The sequence below is a fragment of the Pelophylax lessonae genome (assembly GCF_965119305.1).
Source record: "Pelophylax lessonae genome assembly, chromosome: 2".
NCBI classification, from domain to species: domain Eukaryota; kingdom Metazoa; phylum Chordata; class Amphibia; order Anura; family Ranidae; genus Pelophylax; species Pelophylax lessonae.
Genome location: NC_138769.1, coordinates 687,514,144 through 687,527,822, shown reverse-complemented (window position 1 = coordinate 687,527,822; position 13,679 = coordinate 687,514,144).

Here is a 13,679-nt window from a genome sequence, read left to right as displayed (position 1 = left end):
CCGGGGCTTAAGTGGTTAAAGCAAAAGATACATTTTTTTAAATATTTTGCTTTTAAGGGTAAAGGAGAGATTTGGGGTCTTTTAGTCGGGATAACTTTTGCGCAAACCAATCAATATACACTTATTGGGATTTTATTTACCAAAAATATGTAGCAGAATACAAATTGGCCTAAAATGATGAAAACATTTGATTTTTTTTTTTTTTTTTTTAATGGGAATGTTATATAGCAGAAAGTAAGAAATATTGTTTTTTTTTTTTCTTTTTTTTCAAAATTGTGGTTCCTTTTTTGTTTATAGCGCAAACAATAAAAATCGCAGAGGTGATCACCACCAAAAGAAAGCTCTATTTGTGGGGAAAAAAGGACATCAATTTTATTGAGGTACAGCGTTGAAAAGCGTTGCCTCTTCGGTATCTGTTTTAACCCTGTATTACCCGCATTACAATGCTGTTGCAGGACTGTTGTAACATGAGCCTGTTTATCTGAGTGGGTCATGTTCTGCAGTGGTGCTGCCTGCAAAAATGACAGGGGCATATTTTTTTTGCCACAGCCATAAGCAACCTCGTTGTAAGCGGGCGAATGTACATCAGTCCATAAGGTTAGCACTTTAAGCTGAGCGTCTGAGTGCCAATAACTGATTACTTACCGTAATAATAATAGCAGCAGGTCATTGAGAGATGCCAGCAGAGCATGTTTTGCTCATTCCCAGCTGCAGGAATTAGTTGCACACTTATCTCACTGGTAGGTTTATGACAGAAATGAAAAACATGCACTGCTGGGGGCTTCACAGGGCCAGAATTAACCACTTCTGGACCGGAAGGTTTTCCCCCTTAATGACCAGGCCATTTTTTGCGATTCGGCACTGCGTTACTTTAACGGACAATTGTCATGTGATGCTGTACTAAAAAAAATATTGATGTCCTTTTTTTCCCCCACAAATAGAGCTTTCTTTTGGTGGTATATGATCGCCTGTGCGATTTTTCATTTTTTGCGCTATAAACAAAAAAAGACAATTCTGAAAATAAAAACAATATTTTTCACTTTCTGCTATATAACATTCCCAATAAAAAGAATTTAAAAATCAAATGTTTTCATAATTTTAGGTCAATTTGTATTCTGCTACATATTTTCAATAAAAAAAAAATCCCAATAAGTGTATATTCATTGGTTTGCGCAAAAGTTATCACATCTACAAACTAGGGGAAAGATTTATGTCATTTTTTTTTTATTTCTTTTTTTTTTACTAGTAATGGCGGCGATCCGTGATTTTTAGCGGGACTGCGACTTTGCAGCGGATAGAATACACCTAACTGACATTTGTGACACTTTTGGGGGACCAGTGACATTACTACAGTAATCAGTCCCAAAAATATGCACTGTTACTGTAATAATTACACTGGCAGAGGAGGGGTTAACACCAGGGGTAAATAAAGGGTTACATGTTTCCCTAGGGGGTGCTTTTTAATTGTGTGGGGGGTGGGCTTATGGAATGAACACAGGGACCTGTGTTCCTAAATAGGAGGATCACATAAGCCCTGTGTTCATTGTTGACAGAACAGTGGTCTGCTGTGTTTATGTAGCAGGATTTCCAGGCATTGGGCCTGATGTGGGTCTGCCATGGTTACCGGAAACGCCAGCAGCCCCTTTACACTGAATACCCAAGTGTGAGATTTGAGTCAAAGACCAGTCCGGCATCTTTGGTTTGTTTTGTTTATTTTATATTGGGGACGGGAGAATGGAATGAGTGGGATACTCCTCTGGCTCAACTAGGTACAAATGGGACACTGAAGAAAAATGCCTTTCAGCGCTGTCTTGACGCCGGCTGGATGCCGACCAACTTTTGCTGGTGCTTGAAAAACACTCACTTGCTGTACTGTACTTGAACTTGACTTCTGACACTCTGGTTAGCTCAAAAGTCCCAAACACTGCTCCCTCCAGTCCTTCCTGACTGAGGTAGCCTCTGTATACTGCTTCTGCTACTGCAACTCTCAACACTGTACACTGCAAGCTGTACACTTTAGGGCCCAACCACTGGCGCCCCCCTCTGTACTTCAGGGTCCTCTCACTAGGCACCCCCTCTACATTTCAGGGTCCACACACTGGCACCCTCTTTGCTCTTCAGGGTCAACACTGGCACCCCCGTTACACTTGCTCCTGCACTGGCTTGCAGTACTCACGAACCGGGAATGCTTTCCTGAAATTGGACCCCTCTCAGCTCCGCTGGTCCTCAGCACACCGGATCCTCTCTGCAGCTCAGCTCAGCCTTCTGTCCCCTCAGGCAAGCCACCTGGGACACCCAATTCCTCTGACAGGAGGAGAGACAGCCGCATTATCGCTCCTGGGACTCTGCTTCCTGCCAAAGATGCTGCGTCATGTGCTTCCCTCAAACTTATACCCACTCCCAGAATGCTGTGCGGAAGAATCTGCCATTCTGGGGTAGATACAGGCCTGAGTGTGCCATTGGTTGGGTTTACTTCACTGCCCAATGAGAACCCTCTCATGGAGCACAGTGGGGAGACTCCCCAATCTCAACAGCCACACCTGGGAGACTTGACAGCCCAGCTGAAAATCATGGCCCTGCTGATAAGCAGACAAGGCCCACTATACTTTATCTAGCACCTACCTTGTAGGGTGCTACATCTACAACATGTTTTTCTCCATGGGAGAAGGGATGAGTGGGATACTCCAACTGCCAAAAAATTCACATTCAGAGGACTTTCAACTTGAGAATGCGGCAAGGCCACTGCTTCATCCTGCCACTTTAATGAAGATGAGGTAAATGTTCCTATTAGTGTATCTCTTCAGGGTATTCCCCCAGTACCCCCTTTCTCTGTACCAGCTGACACGCGTCCACTAACTTTACACTCCGGGGTGGTCCCCTTCCTGGGCAGACCCCTGGGCAAGATCCTCTGTACTCGCGATACTGTTTTTTCAGATTCTCCAGTGCCCCAACTCCTCTAGTCAGCTCTCCTGGACCGCTGGGTTCAGCCTCACACCATTGGATCACCAGGCCGACTGCCTGTGACCATCACCAACCGCTGCAGAAGAGGAGGCAGCCACCACCCGCCTTCTGGCTACCCGCTCAATGACTTCTACCTCATGTGCCTGTGGCTTTTTATCCCTGCCCCATAATGCACCGAGACGAACTGATGGTGCCAACCCCTGGGGCAGTACCAAAAGCCTGTGTGTCATTGGTCAGGTTTCCTTCAGTATCCAATGTGCCTCTCCATACGATCAGCTGGGGACACGCCCTGAGACCAGATGATTTACACACTGAGCAGACCTAACTACAGATCCGGCTCTCTGTTAAGCAGAGTGCCATATAGATTTTGCCTGCTGCTCCTCTGATAGGCAGACAGAGCTAAAACTATACTCTCTACCTAGCACCTGACTAGGAGGGTGCTACAGCAGTATCTAAATAGGCTCTATCAGTTAAAGAGGAACTAAAGTCCCGATATTTACATTTCATTTAATGGGCCAACCAACCTCGTTTGTGCTGGCATCCGCTACCTGGCTGCTTCCCGGTGGTGAGCTGCAGCTGTCTTCATTGTCTGGCACGGGATGATGTCACTCCTACATATTGGCAGGAATTCAGTCTTCCCGACACACTGGAGCTGTGATGGAATGTAAACGACGCTGAGCTTAGGCGTTCCTTTAGCACTTGGAAACATCATCTCTGATGTGTTGCCACTTGCCAGTCCAATTTAGAAATCCTCTAAAATCCAGAGAATAGCGGAGGGGTTATAGTTAAGGTCCCATGTACATAAGGCCCCATGCACACTGTGCAATTGCCAAGCTTTTCTAAAAGTCTTTCTTTTGGAAGGAGAAAAGCAGCGCAAAAACTGTGCCTAAAGGTGCATTTTTCAAATGCATTAAGGCATTATTATTATTATTACATAGGATTTATATAGCGCCGACAGTTTACGCAGCACTTGAGGGTAGACAGTACAAATACAATACACTTTAATACAGTAGGAATCAGAGGGCCCTGCTCGTTAGAGCTTACAATCTAAGAGGGAGGGTCAAGAGATACAAGCGGTAATAACTGTGGGGGATGGACTGATGGAGAAAATAAAAGTACAGTTGTTTGGTGGTTGCCAGATAGGCTTCTCGGAAAAGATGTGTTTTCAGGGATCGTCTGAAAGTGGACAAAGTAGGGGATAGTCGGACAGATTGGGGTAGAGCATTCCAGAGGATGGGAGAAGCTCGGGAGAATTCCTGGAGGCAAGCATGGGAAGAGACAAGGGAGCTAGAGAGCAGGAGGTCCTGGGAGGAACAAAGAGAAAGAGTTGGTTGGTATTTTGAGACCAGGTTAGTGATGTAGCTGGGGGCCAAGTTATGGATGACTTTGTAAGTTATGGTTAGTAACTTGAATTTAATTTGTAGGTTGAGTGGCAGCCAATTTAAGGATTGGCAAAAAGGGGTAGCAGACACAGAGTGGTTTGTAAGGTGGATGAGCCGGGCAGCAGCGTTCATGATGGACTGAAAGGGGGTTGGCCGTTTTAAAGGTAAGCCAATGAGAAGGGGGTTGCTGTAATCGAGACAAGAGATGACCAGGGAGTGGATTGGAAGCTTTGTGGTCTTGTTGGTTAGGAAGGGACGTATCTTGGAGATGTTGCGGAGGTTGAGGCGGCAAGCTTTGGACAGTGACTGGATGTGTGGCCGACAGGATAGTTCAGAGTCCAGGATTACACCTAGGACCTTGGCATGGGTGGACGAGTTGATAGTTGAGCATGTCAAGTGCTTGAGCGTTCATTCATTTCATTGGCCATGCATTTGACACATCGAGCGTGAACGCATATTTGGATGCATTTACACTCGTTAAGGCACGTCAGGAATTTTTTAGTGGCAAGACGCTCCTCTCCTGAATGTGCTGGCTTTGAGTTTTTTTCATCCTCTAAACGCATGTAAATGCCTATGTGTGCATGGACACAGGCTAAAATTGAGAGGAGATTATAGTAAAAAAATAAATAAAAATATGTCAAACACTCTTAAAAGTGGCGTTCTTTTGCCGCCCAGTGTGCATGAGGTCTAATAAACCTTATTTTTAGGAGTCTTTTATATTGTCATTACCAACTTTAGATTTTTCCAGTTTCTTATTGCACCTCCGGGCAGGTAAAAGACGAGGAAACAATTTCTACAGGACTGAGGTTTTCATGGTATTGCTCACCTTACGGAGTTATCTTAATATGGGCTAGCTGCACCAAATTTGTGTATAACCTTAATTATTTTCAAACAATAGAAAGCCGGTTTGGTTTACATGTCAAGCGAATCGGATGTGGTTCAAAACGCATCCAATTTGCATATATGTGAACGGAGCCTTAACCCCTTCCCGCTGGCCGCTTCCCGGCCCCTTAAGGGTTCTAAATGCCGGGAGGCAGTGGCGAGCATTCGGGATCGGCTGTCACAGCGGTCACATGATCGGAAAGCTCCTGATGGCTAGTAGGCATTGGGAGCTCTCTGGTAATTGCCAGCTATAGAGTGCGCTCCCTGTGCCAAGCCTGAAGAGGTTAAGGAACAGAGAATGGTTGGAACAAACTTTCAGTAGAGGTAGTAAGCCTTAACCGGTTGCCGACCGCCGCAAGTACATATACTGCGGCGGTCAGCCCCGGCCAGGCAAAGTGACGTACCGGTACGTCACTAGCCTGTCACTTGCATGTGAGCCAATAGCGGGCGAACGCGTGCCCTGGCTCGTTCCCTGGGAAGTCTGTGCGTGTGACCGGCGGACCCGATGTCCGCCGGTCACTGGCGATCGTCCGTCATGAAGGGAGAAAGGCAGGCAGCTAATGTAAACAAGCCGCCTGTCATTCTCCCCTGTGTATGAATAGTGATCATACGGTTCTACTATGTAGGACCATTGATCACTGTTCCTACACCAGTAGCCATGTCCAATCACAGTTAGAAGCACGCCCCTAGGGACACACGTAACCCCTCCTTCCCCAATAAAGTTAACCCCTTCCCTGCCAGTGTCATTTTGCAGTAACAGTGCATATACAGTATATAGCACTGATTACTGTAGTAATGTCACTGGTAACCCCAAAAGTGTCAAAAATGTCAGTCAAGGGTCCGATCTGTCCGCCGCAATGTCGCAGTACCGCAAAAAAAATTGCAGATCGCCGCCATTACACGTCACCAAAATGACAGAAATCTTTCCCTTAGTTAGTAAACGCAATAACTTTTGCGCAAACCAATCAAAATACGCTTTTTGGGATTTTTTTTACCAAACATATGTAGCATAAAACAAATTGGCCTAAAATGTTAAAACATTTTGATTTTTACATTTTTTGGGGGGAATTTCATATAAAAAAATGTAAAAAATATTGTTATTTTTGCAAAATTGACGCTGTTTTTTTGTTTATAGCGCAAAAAGTAAAAATCGCACAGGTGATCAAATACCACCAAAAGAAAGCTCTGTTTGTGGGAAAAAAAGGACGTCAAATTCGTTTAGGTATAGCGTCGCAGGACCGCGCAATTGTCTGTTTAAGTCACGCAGTGCTGAATCGCTAAAAAAAACCTGGTCAGGAAGGGGGTAAAATCTTCCGGGGCTTAAGTGGTTAAAATAAGGGTCAGTTCACACCACATGCAGTCCAGTGCATTTTTTTTCTGCTTTAAAAACGCATAGATAGTAGGTTATATGGTTTTTAATGACATAGTTCCTACCAGTGTGGTCAGTTCCAGGGTGTTCCAGTTCTAGAAAAAAAGTAAAACATGCTGCATTATTTCTGCACTGGACTGTACTTGAATACAGCAAAACGCATAAAAAAACCGCACATGAACACACTAAAAATGCACTGGAACACAGTTTAAGGATTAGTGCTCATTCACACAACCAAAACTCCCTCCATATCCACTCTGTATGCATTTCTGCATGTGCGTTTAAGGATGCATTCCAGATGCTTTCTATGTTTTTTTCCAGTTTTTCTTTTTATTGTACTGGTGTCCGGTGCATGTTTTATGTGTTTTATCGTGTTCCAGTGCAGTTCTGTGCAGGAAAAAAAGCAGCATGTTGTACCTTTCTGTCTGGAACGGAAAATCACTGGAACGCGCTGCACTGATGTAAACTATTTTTAAGAAAAAAGAGGGGTAAAAATGCACTGAACTGCATCAAAAAAACGCACCAAAATGCATCAAAAACGCACTTGAAAGAATCAAAAACGCGTAAAAAAAACGCACATACAGAAAAGTATCTGGAACACATCTGGACTGCTTTCTATGGTGTGAACTGGTCCTAAGTGAAATTAACCCATTGCCGAACGCCCGCCACAGTTTTACTGCGGCAGGCTGGCTTGACTGTGCGAGACGACGTAGCCCTACGTCGGTCGCGCGCATAGTGCTGGGGGGCGAACGCGCGCCGGTGGCATGCCCTAGCCCCCACTAGGCAGCGGGGATGCCGATCCATTCCCGCCGGGCACCTGCGATCGCTCCCCGTTGAAATGATCACAGAGCGCCTGTGATCCTTCTATATAGGATTACAGGTCTCTATGATTATTTCACAAGTCCTTCCCCCACACAGTTAGAAAACACCCCCTAGGCTCACAATTAACCCTTTGATCACCCCTGGGTTAACCCCTTCCCTGCCAGTGTAATTATTACAGTAACAATGCATATTTTTAGCACTGATTACTGTAGTAATGTCACTGGTCCCCCCAAAAGTGTCAAAAATGTCAGTTAGGGGTCCAATCTGCCCCCTGCAATGTCACAGTTCCGCTAAAAATCACAGATTGCCGCCATTACTAGTAAAAAAATGAAATAAATAAAAATGACATAAATCTTTCCCCTACTTTGTAGATGCGATAACTTTTGCGCAAACCAATCAAAATACGATTATTGCGATTTTTCTATTACCAAAAATAAATAGCAGAATACAAAGTTAGATTTTTAAAAAAAATTTTGGGGAATGTCATATAGCAGAATGTGAAAAATATTGTTATTTTTTCAGAATTGTCGCTCTTTTTTTGTTTGTAGCGCAAAAAATAAAAATTGCACAGGTGATCAAATACCACCGAAAGAAATCTCTATTTGTTGGAAAAAAAGGACGTCAATTTTATTTAGGTACAGCGTCGCACGGCTGCCCAATTTTCAGTTAAAGTAACGCAGTGCCGAATCGCAAAAAAAAGGCCTGGTCATTAAGGGGGCAAATCCTTCCAGCCCTGAACTAGTTAACCACTTGCCGACCACTCACATTGAGCGTACTGCGGCAAAGGGGTTTGTTATCGTCCAGCGACATAGGTCTACGTCGCTGGACTCCTCCCCTTGTGGGCAGCGCGTGCGCGCCGCCAGAGGCTCGCTCCCGCTGTATTCAGACACAGCGGGAGTCAGCCAGGGGAGGAGAGGTGGTGATTACCGCCGCTCTTCCCCGATCGATTGTGGAGATCCGCCCGCTTGTGTAAACAAAGCGGGCGGATCTCCTATGTGACAGGCAGGGACAGATTACAGGATTCAGCATAGCTGAACCTGCGATCTGTGTCTGTGTCACACAGTCCCCTCCCCCCACACACGTCAGAAAGCACAAGGCATACATTAACCCCTTGATCACCAATAAAAGTTAACCCCTTCCCTGCCAGTGTCATTTTTACAGTAACAGTGCATATTTATAGCACTGACTACTGTAGTAATGTCACTGGTCCCCCCAAAAGTGTCAAAAATGTCAGTCAAGGGTCCGATCTGTCCGCCGCAATGTCGCAGTCCCGCAAAAAAATTTGCAGATATCCGCCAGATTGCCGCCATTACTAGTTAAAAAAAACAATAAAAATGATTACATTTCCCGTAGTTAGTAGCTGCAATAACTTTTGCGCAAACCAATCAAAATACGCTTATTGCAATTTTTTTTTACCAAAGATATGTAGCAGAAAACAAATTGGCCTAAAATGTTAAAAATTTTTGATTTTTACATTTTTTTGGGGGGAATTTCATATAAAAAAATGTGAAAAATATTGTTATTTTTTCAAAATTGTCGCTCTTTTTTCGTTTATAGCGCAAAAAGTAAAAATCGCACAGGTGATCAAATACCACCAAAAGAAAGCTCTATTTGTGGGGAAAAAACTGACATACATTTAATTTGGGTACAGTGTCACATGACCGTGCAATTGTCCGTTAAAATAACGCAGTGCCGAATCGCAAAATATGGCCTGGTCAGGAATGGGGTAAAATCTTAGGGTCTTAAAGCGGTTAAAAATACACTCATTGAGAATTTTTTTGTCAAAGACATGTAGCTAAATACATTTTGGCCTAAATATATGACAAAAATTGAATATATTGGATATTTTTTAACTGTCAAAGTAGAAAAATATTGTTATTTTTTCAAAATTGTCGCATTTTTTTATTAATATCGCAAAAAATTAAAAGCACAGATGTGATCAAATACCACCAAAAGAAAGCTCTGTTTGTGGGAAAAAAAGGACGTAAATTTAGTTTGGGTACGGCGTTGCATGACCGCGCAATTGTTAGTTAAAGTCGCACAGTGCCGAATCGCCAAAAGTGGCCTGGACGTTAAGCAGGAAATTCCTCCGGTCCTAAAGTGGTTAAATATGTTTAGGATTAAGGCTCGATTCACACCTATGCATGTTGCTTTTGAGTGTTTCAGTAGCGCTTTTTGCTGTGCTGTCCGTGTTTATGGGCACACGTTTTTGATGCATTTTGCGTTTTTGATTCTTCTTTCTTTTTATGTGGCCAATTTGTTGTTGGGCAGATTAAATAATGCAAAACGTATCAAAAACACTCCACATGCTTTTCTGCTACTTCTCCATTGAAGTCTATTGAAACAGAAAAAGCACTGTTTTGCACTTAAAAAAAGCCCCTGACTCTTTCCAAAAACGCAGATGCACAAAATTGCATTTATGTGAACGTGTTCCATAGGAACCTATGTTAAAAATAATGTCCTGTGCTTCTGCAAAAAGCATGAAAAAACGCATTCGTGTGAACTGAGTCTAACACAGGTCTAGACAAAAATGTAAAAAAAGGATAGATCACCTAATCCTTTTTAGTATGTTTCTATGACTGCAGAGAACTCCCGTCGCCTTTATAATGCGTAACTGTCATTCCACTTGCATTACCTTTGCAAATAGTTGCCACTGCACTTTGCAGCTCCCCCCCCCCCTCCTTCCCTTCTTAGTATTTTCAGTTTGAAGCTAGAATCAAGAATAATGGGGTCATGACCTCAAACTGACTGCAGGAAATCTAATGAGTAACATTAGGAAGCATTGTGTTACTAAGAGAGCAGTGGGTGCTTGGAACAGATTTCCAGTAGAAGTACTGAGTCAGTTAACAGAAATTGTTGGTTTACACTGGTGCGATTTCTGAGTCGCTCAGAATCGCATGGCAAGGGAAATCACATTATTTTCAATAGTGCCCGTTCACATCAATGTGCGATACGATTTTGGAAAATGTTCCTGTGCTACTTTTGTGCGATCGGGCTTCATAGAATATACATATACTTAATCGCACTGAAAATCACATCAAAAGTTCATCGCAGTAGTGTTAACCGAGCCTAAGTAGAATAAAACATGCTTGTAAATAACAATGGTCCAAACAAAAATGTAAAAAAAAAAGCCCATGGTGGAATCTCCATGCTCTCCAATTCCACTCCAAGTGGTTCCGTTCTGCTATCGATCTTCAGGGTTTCAATGAATGCAGTGGGATGATAATGACTGCATTGATTGCTCCCATCACCTCTGTAATGCATGACTGTCCTCCTTTATTGCATTTGCATTGCTGATACACTTTGCAGCCCCCCCCCCCCTTCAATCCATGAGTAATATTGCATTGCTGATACACTTTGCAGCCCCCCCCCCCCCCTTCAATCCATGAGTAATATTAGGAAGTAATTACTTTACCTAAGGAGCAGTGGATGCTTGAACCAGACTTCCAATATAGGTGGTGAGGTGGTAACAGTAAGTGAAATTTAATAACACCAATCCGGCCAAAAACACGGACATGATAGACTATTTGATCCGTTTCTGCCAGCAGTCTCCTATGTCTGCAGAGAACTCCATCACCTCTATAATGGATTGCTGTCATTCTCCCTTATTGCATTGCTCTTTGCATTTGTATTGGTGTTGCACATTGCAGCTTACCCTCTTTCCTTCCCTTTCTAGTATTTCCAGTACCAAACTGGAATAAAGTACAATAGGGCACGACCTCAAACTGGCAGGAGAAAAGTTCATAAGTAACGTTAGGAAGTATTTTACTGAAAGAGCAGAGGATGCTTGGAACAAACTTCCAGTAGAGGTAGACTAGTGAGCCAGTTATCCCTAAGTGAAATGGAACATGCTTGGGGTTAACAAAGGTCTAGACAAAAATTATTAAAAATAAAAAAGCACATGATGGAAACTTTATGACTTTCAACTTCACTCCAAGTGGCTCCATTCTGCCATCGATCTTCAGGGTTTAAATGAGTGCAGTGGGATGATAATGACTGCATTGATTGCTCCCATCACCTCTGTAATGCATGACTGTCCTTCTCCTTTATTGCATTTGCATTGCTGATACACTGTGCAGCCCCCCCCCCCCCCCCTTCAATCCATGAGTAATATTAGGAAGTAACTGCTTTACCTAAGGAGCAGTGGATGCTTGAACCGGACTTCCAATATAGGTGGTGAGGTGGTAACAGTAAGTGAAATTTAATAACACCAATCCGGCCAAAAACACGGACATGATGGACTATTTGATCCATTTCTGCCAGCAGTCTCCTATGTTTCAAAGGCTGCAGAGAACTCCATCACCCTTTATAATGGATTGCTGTCATTCTCCCTTATTGCATTGCTCTTTGCATTTGTATTACTGTTGCTCATTGCAGTTTACCCTCTTTCCTTCCCTTTCTAGTATTTCCAGTGCCAAACTGAAATCAAGAACAATGGAGCACAACCTCAAACTGGCAGGAGGAAAGTTCATAAGTAATGAGGATGCTTGGAACAAACTTCCAGTAGAGGTAGTGAGCCAGTTAACACTAAGTGAAATGGTACATGCTTGGGGTTATCATAGGTATAGATATAGATATAACAATGGGGACCGACCTCAAACTGGCAGGAGGAAAGTTCATAAGTAATTTTAGGAAGTATTTTACTGAAAGAGCGGAGGATGCTTGGAACAAACTTCCAGTAGAGGTAGTGGCTAGTGAGCCAGTTAACTCTAAGTGAAATGGAACATGCTTGGGGTTATCATAGGTCTAGACAAAAATGTTTTTAAAAAAGCACATGATGGAAACTTTATGGCTACCAACTTCACTCCAAGAGGCTCCATTCTGCCACCAGTCTTCAAGGTTTCAATGAGTGCAGTGGGATGATAATGATTGCAGTGATTGCTCCCATCACCTCTGTAATGCTGTTATGCATGACTGTCATTCTCCTTTATTGCATTTGCATTGCTGATACACTTTGCAGCCCCCCCCCCCCCAATCCATGAGTAATGTTAGGAAGTAATTACTTTACCAAAGGAGCAGTGGATGCTTGAACCGGACTTCCAATATAGGTGGTAAGACTGTAACAGTAAGTGAAATTTAACATGCTTGGGATAACACCTTTATGACTTCCAACTTCACTCCAAGTGGTTCTATTCTGCCACCAGTCTTCAATGTTTGAATGCATGATTGCCATCCTCTTGTATTGCATTGCTCCTTTTAATTTGCATTGCTGATGCACTTTGCAGCTCCCCCATTGCCGAGAAGTAATTATTTTCCCAAATGAACAGCGGATTCCTGAAACAGACTTCCAGTAGTGATAGTGAGACAGTTATAAGTAAGTGAAGTTAAACATGCTTGGGGTTAACACAGATCTGGCCAAAATGTAAAACATTGACATATGGTGGACCACCTGATCCTTTTCTGTCCTCAGTCTCCTATGATCCTATGACTACAAAGAACTCCCGTCACCTCTATAATACATGGCTGTCATTCTGGCGTATTGCATTGCTCTTTGCATTTTTGTTGCTGTTGCCCTTTTTAACCCTCTTTCCGTTCCCAGTAACAATGAAGAGATGACCTCAATCTGACTGGAGAAAAGTTCATGAGTGATGTTTGAGTAATGTTAGGAAGTATAATGTTACTGAAAGAGTGGATGTTTGTAGGGGCAGTGAGCCAGAACAGTAAATTAAGTTTAACATGTTTGGAACAGACTTCCAGTAGAGGTAATGAGCCAGTTAACCCCACGTGAAATTAAACATGCTTTAAGTTAACATAAATGGACAAAAATGTTTAAAAAAAAGGGCACATGATGGAAATTCCATGCACTCCATGGGATTGATTTAGAAAAACTGGAGCTTGCAAAATCTGGTACAGCTTTGCATAGAAACCAATCAGCTTCCAGGTTTTTTTTTTTTGTTAAAGCTTAAAGTGGAGTTCCACTCAAAAGGGGAACTTCTGCTTATCTGTCTCCTCCCCCCCTCCAGGGCCACATTTGGCACCTTTCAGGGGGGAGTGGGTACCTGTTTTTGACAGGTACCATGTCCTCACTTCCGTCGGACCTCGCCGCAGCGAGGTACGTCAGAAGTCCGGCCCCCTCCTCCTTCCTCTGCTTCCAGGCCAGTAACCGAGCGCAGCACGCTTCGCGCATGCACTTGGGACCCGGCCGTGAAGCCACAAAGCTTCACTTCCGGGTTCCCTTACCGGCAATGGGAGCGGCAGCACCCGACAGTCAATGGAAAAATCAGCTGCAGTGCCGACATCGCTGGATTCCAGGACAAGTAAAT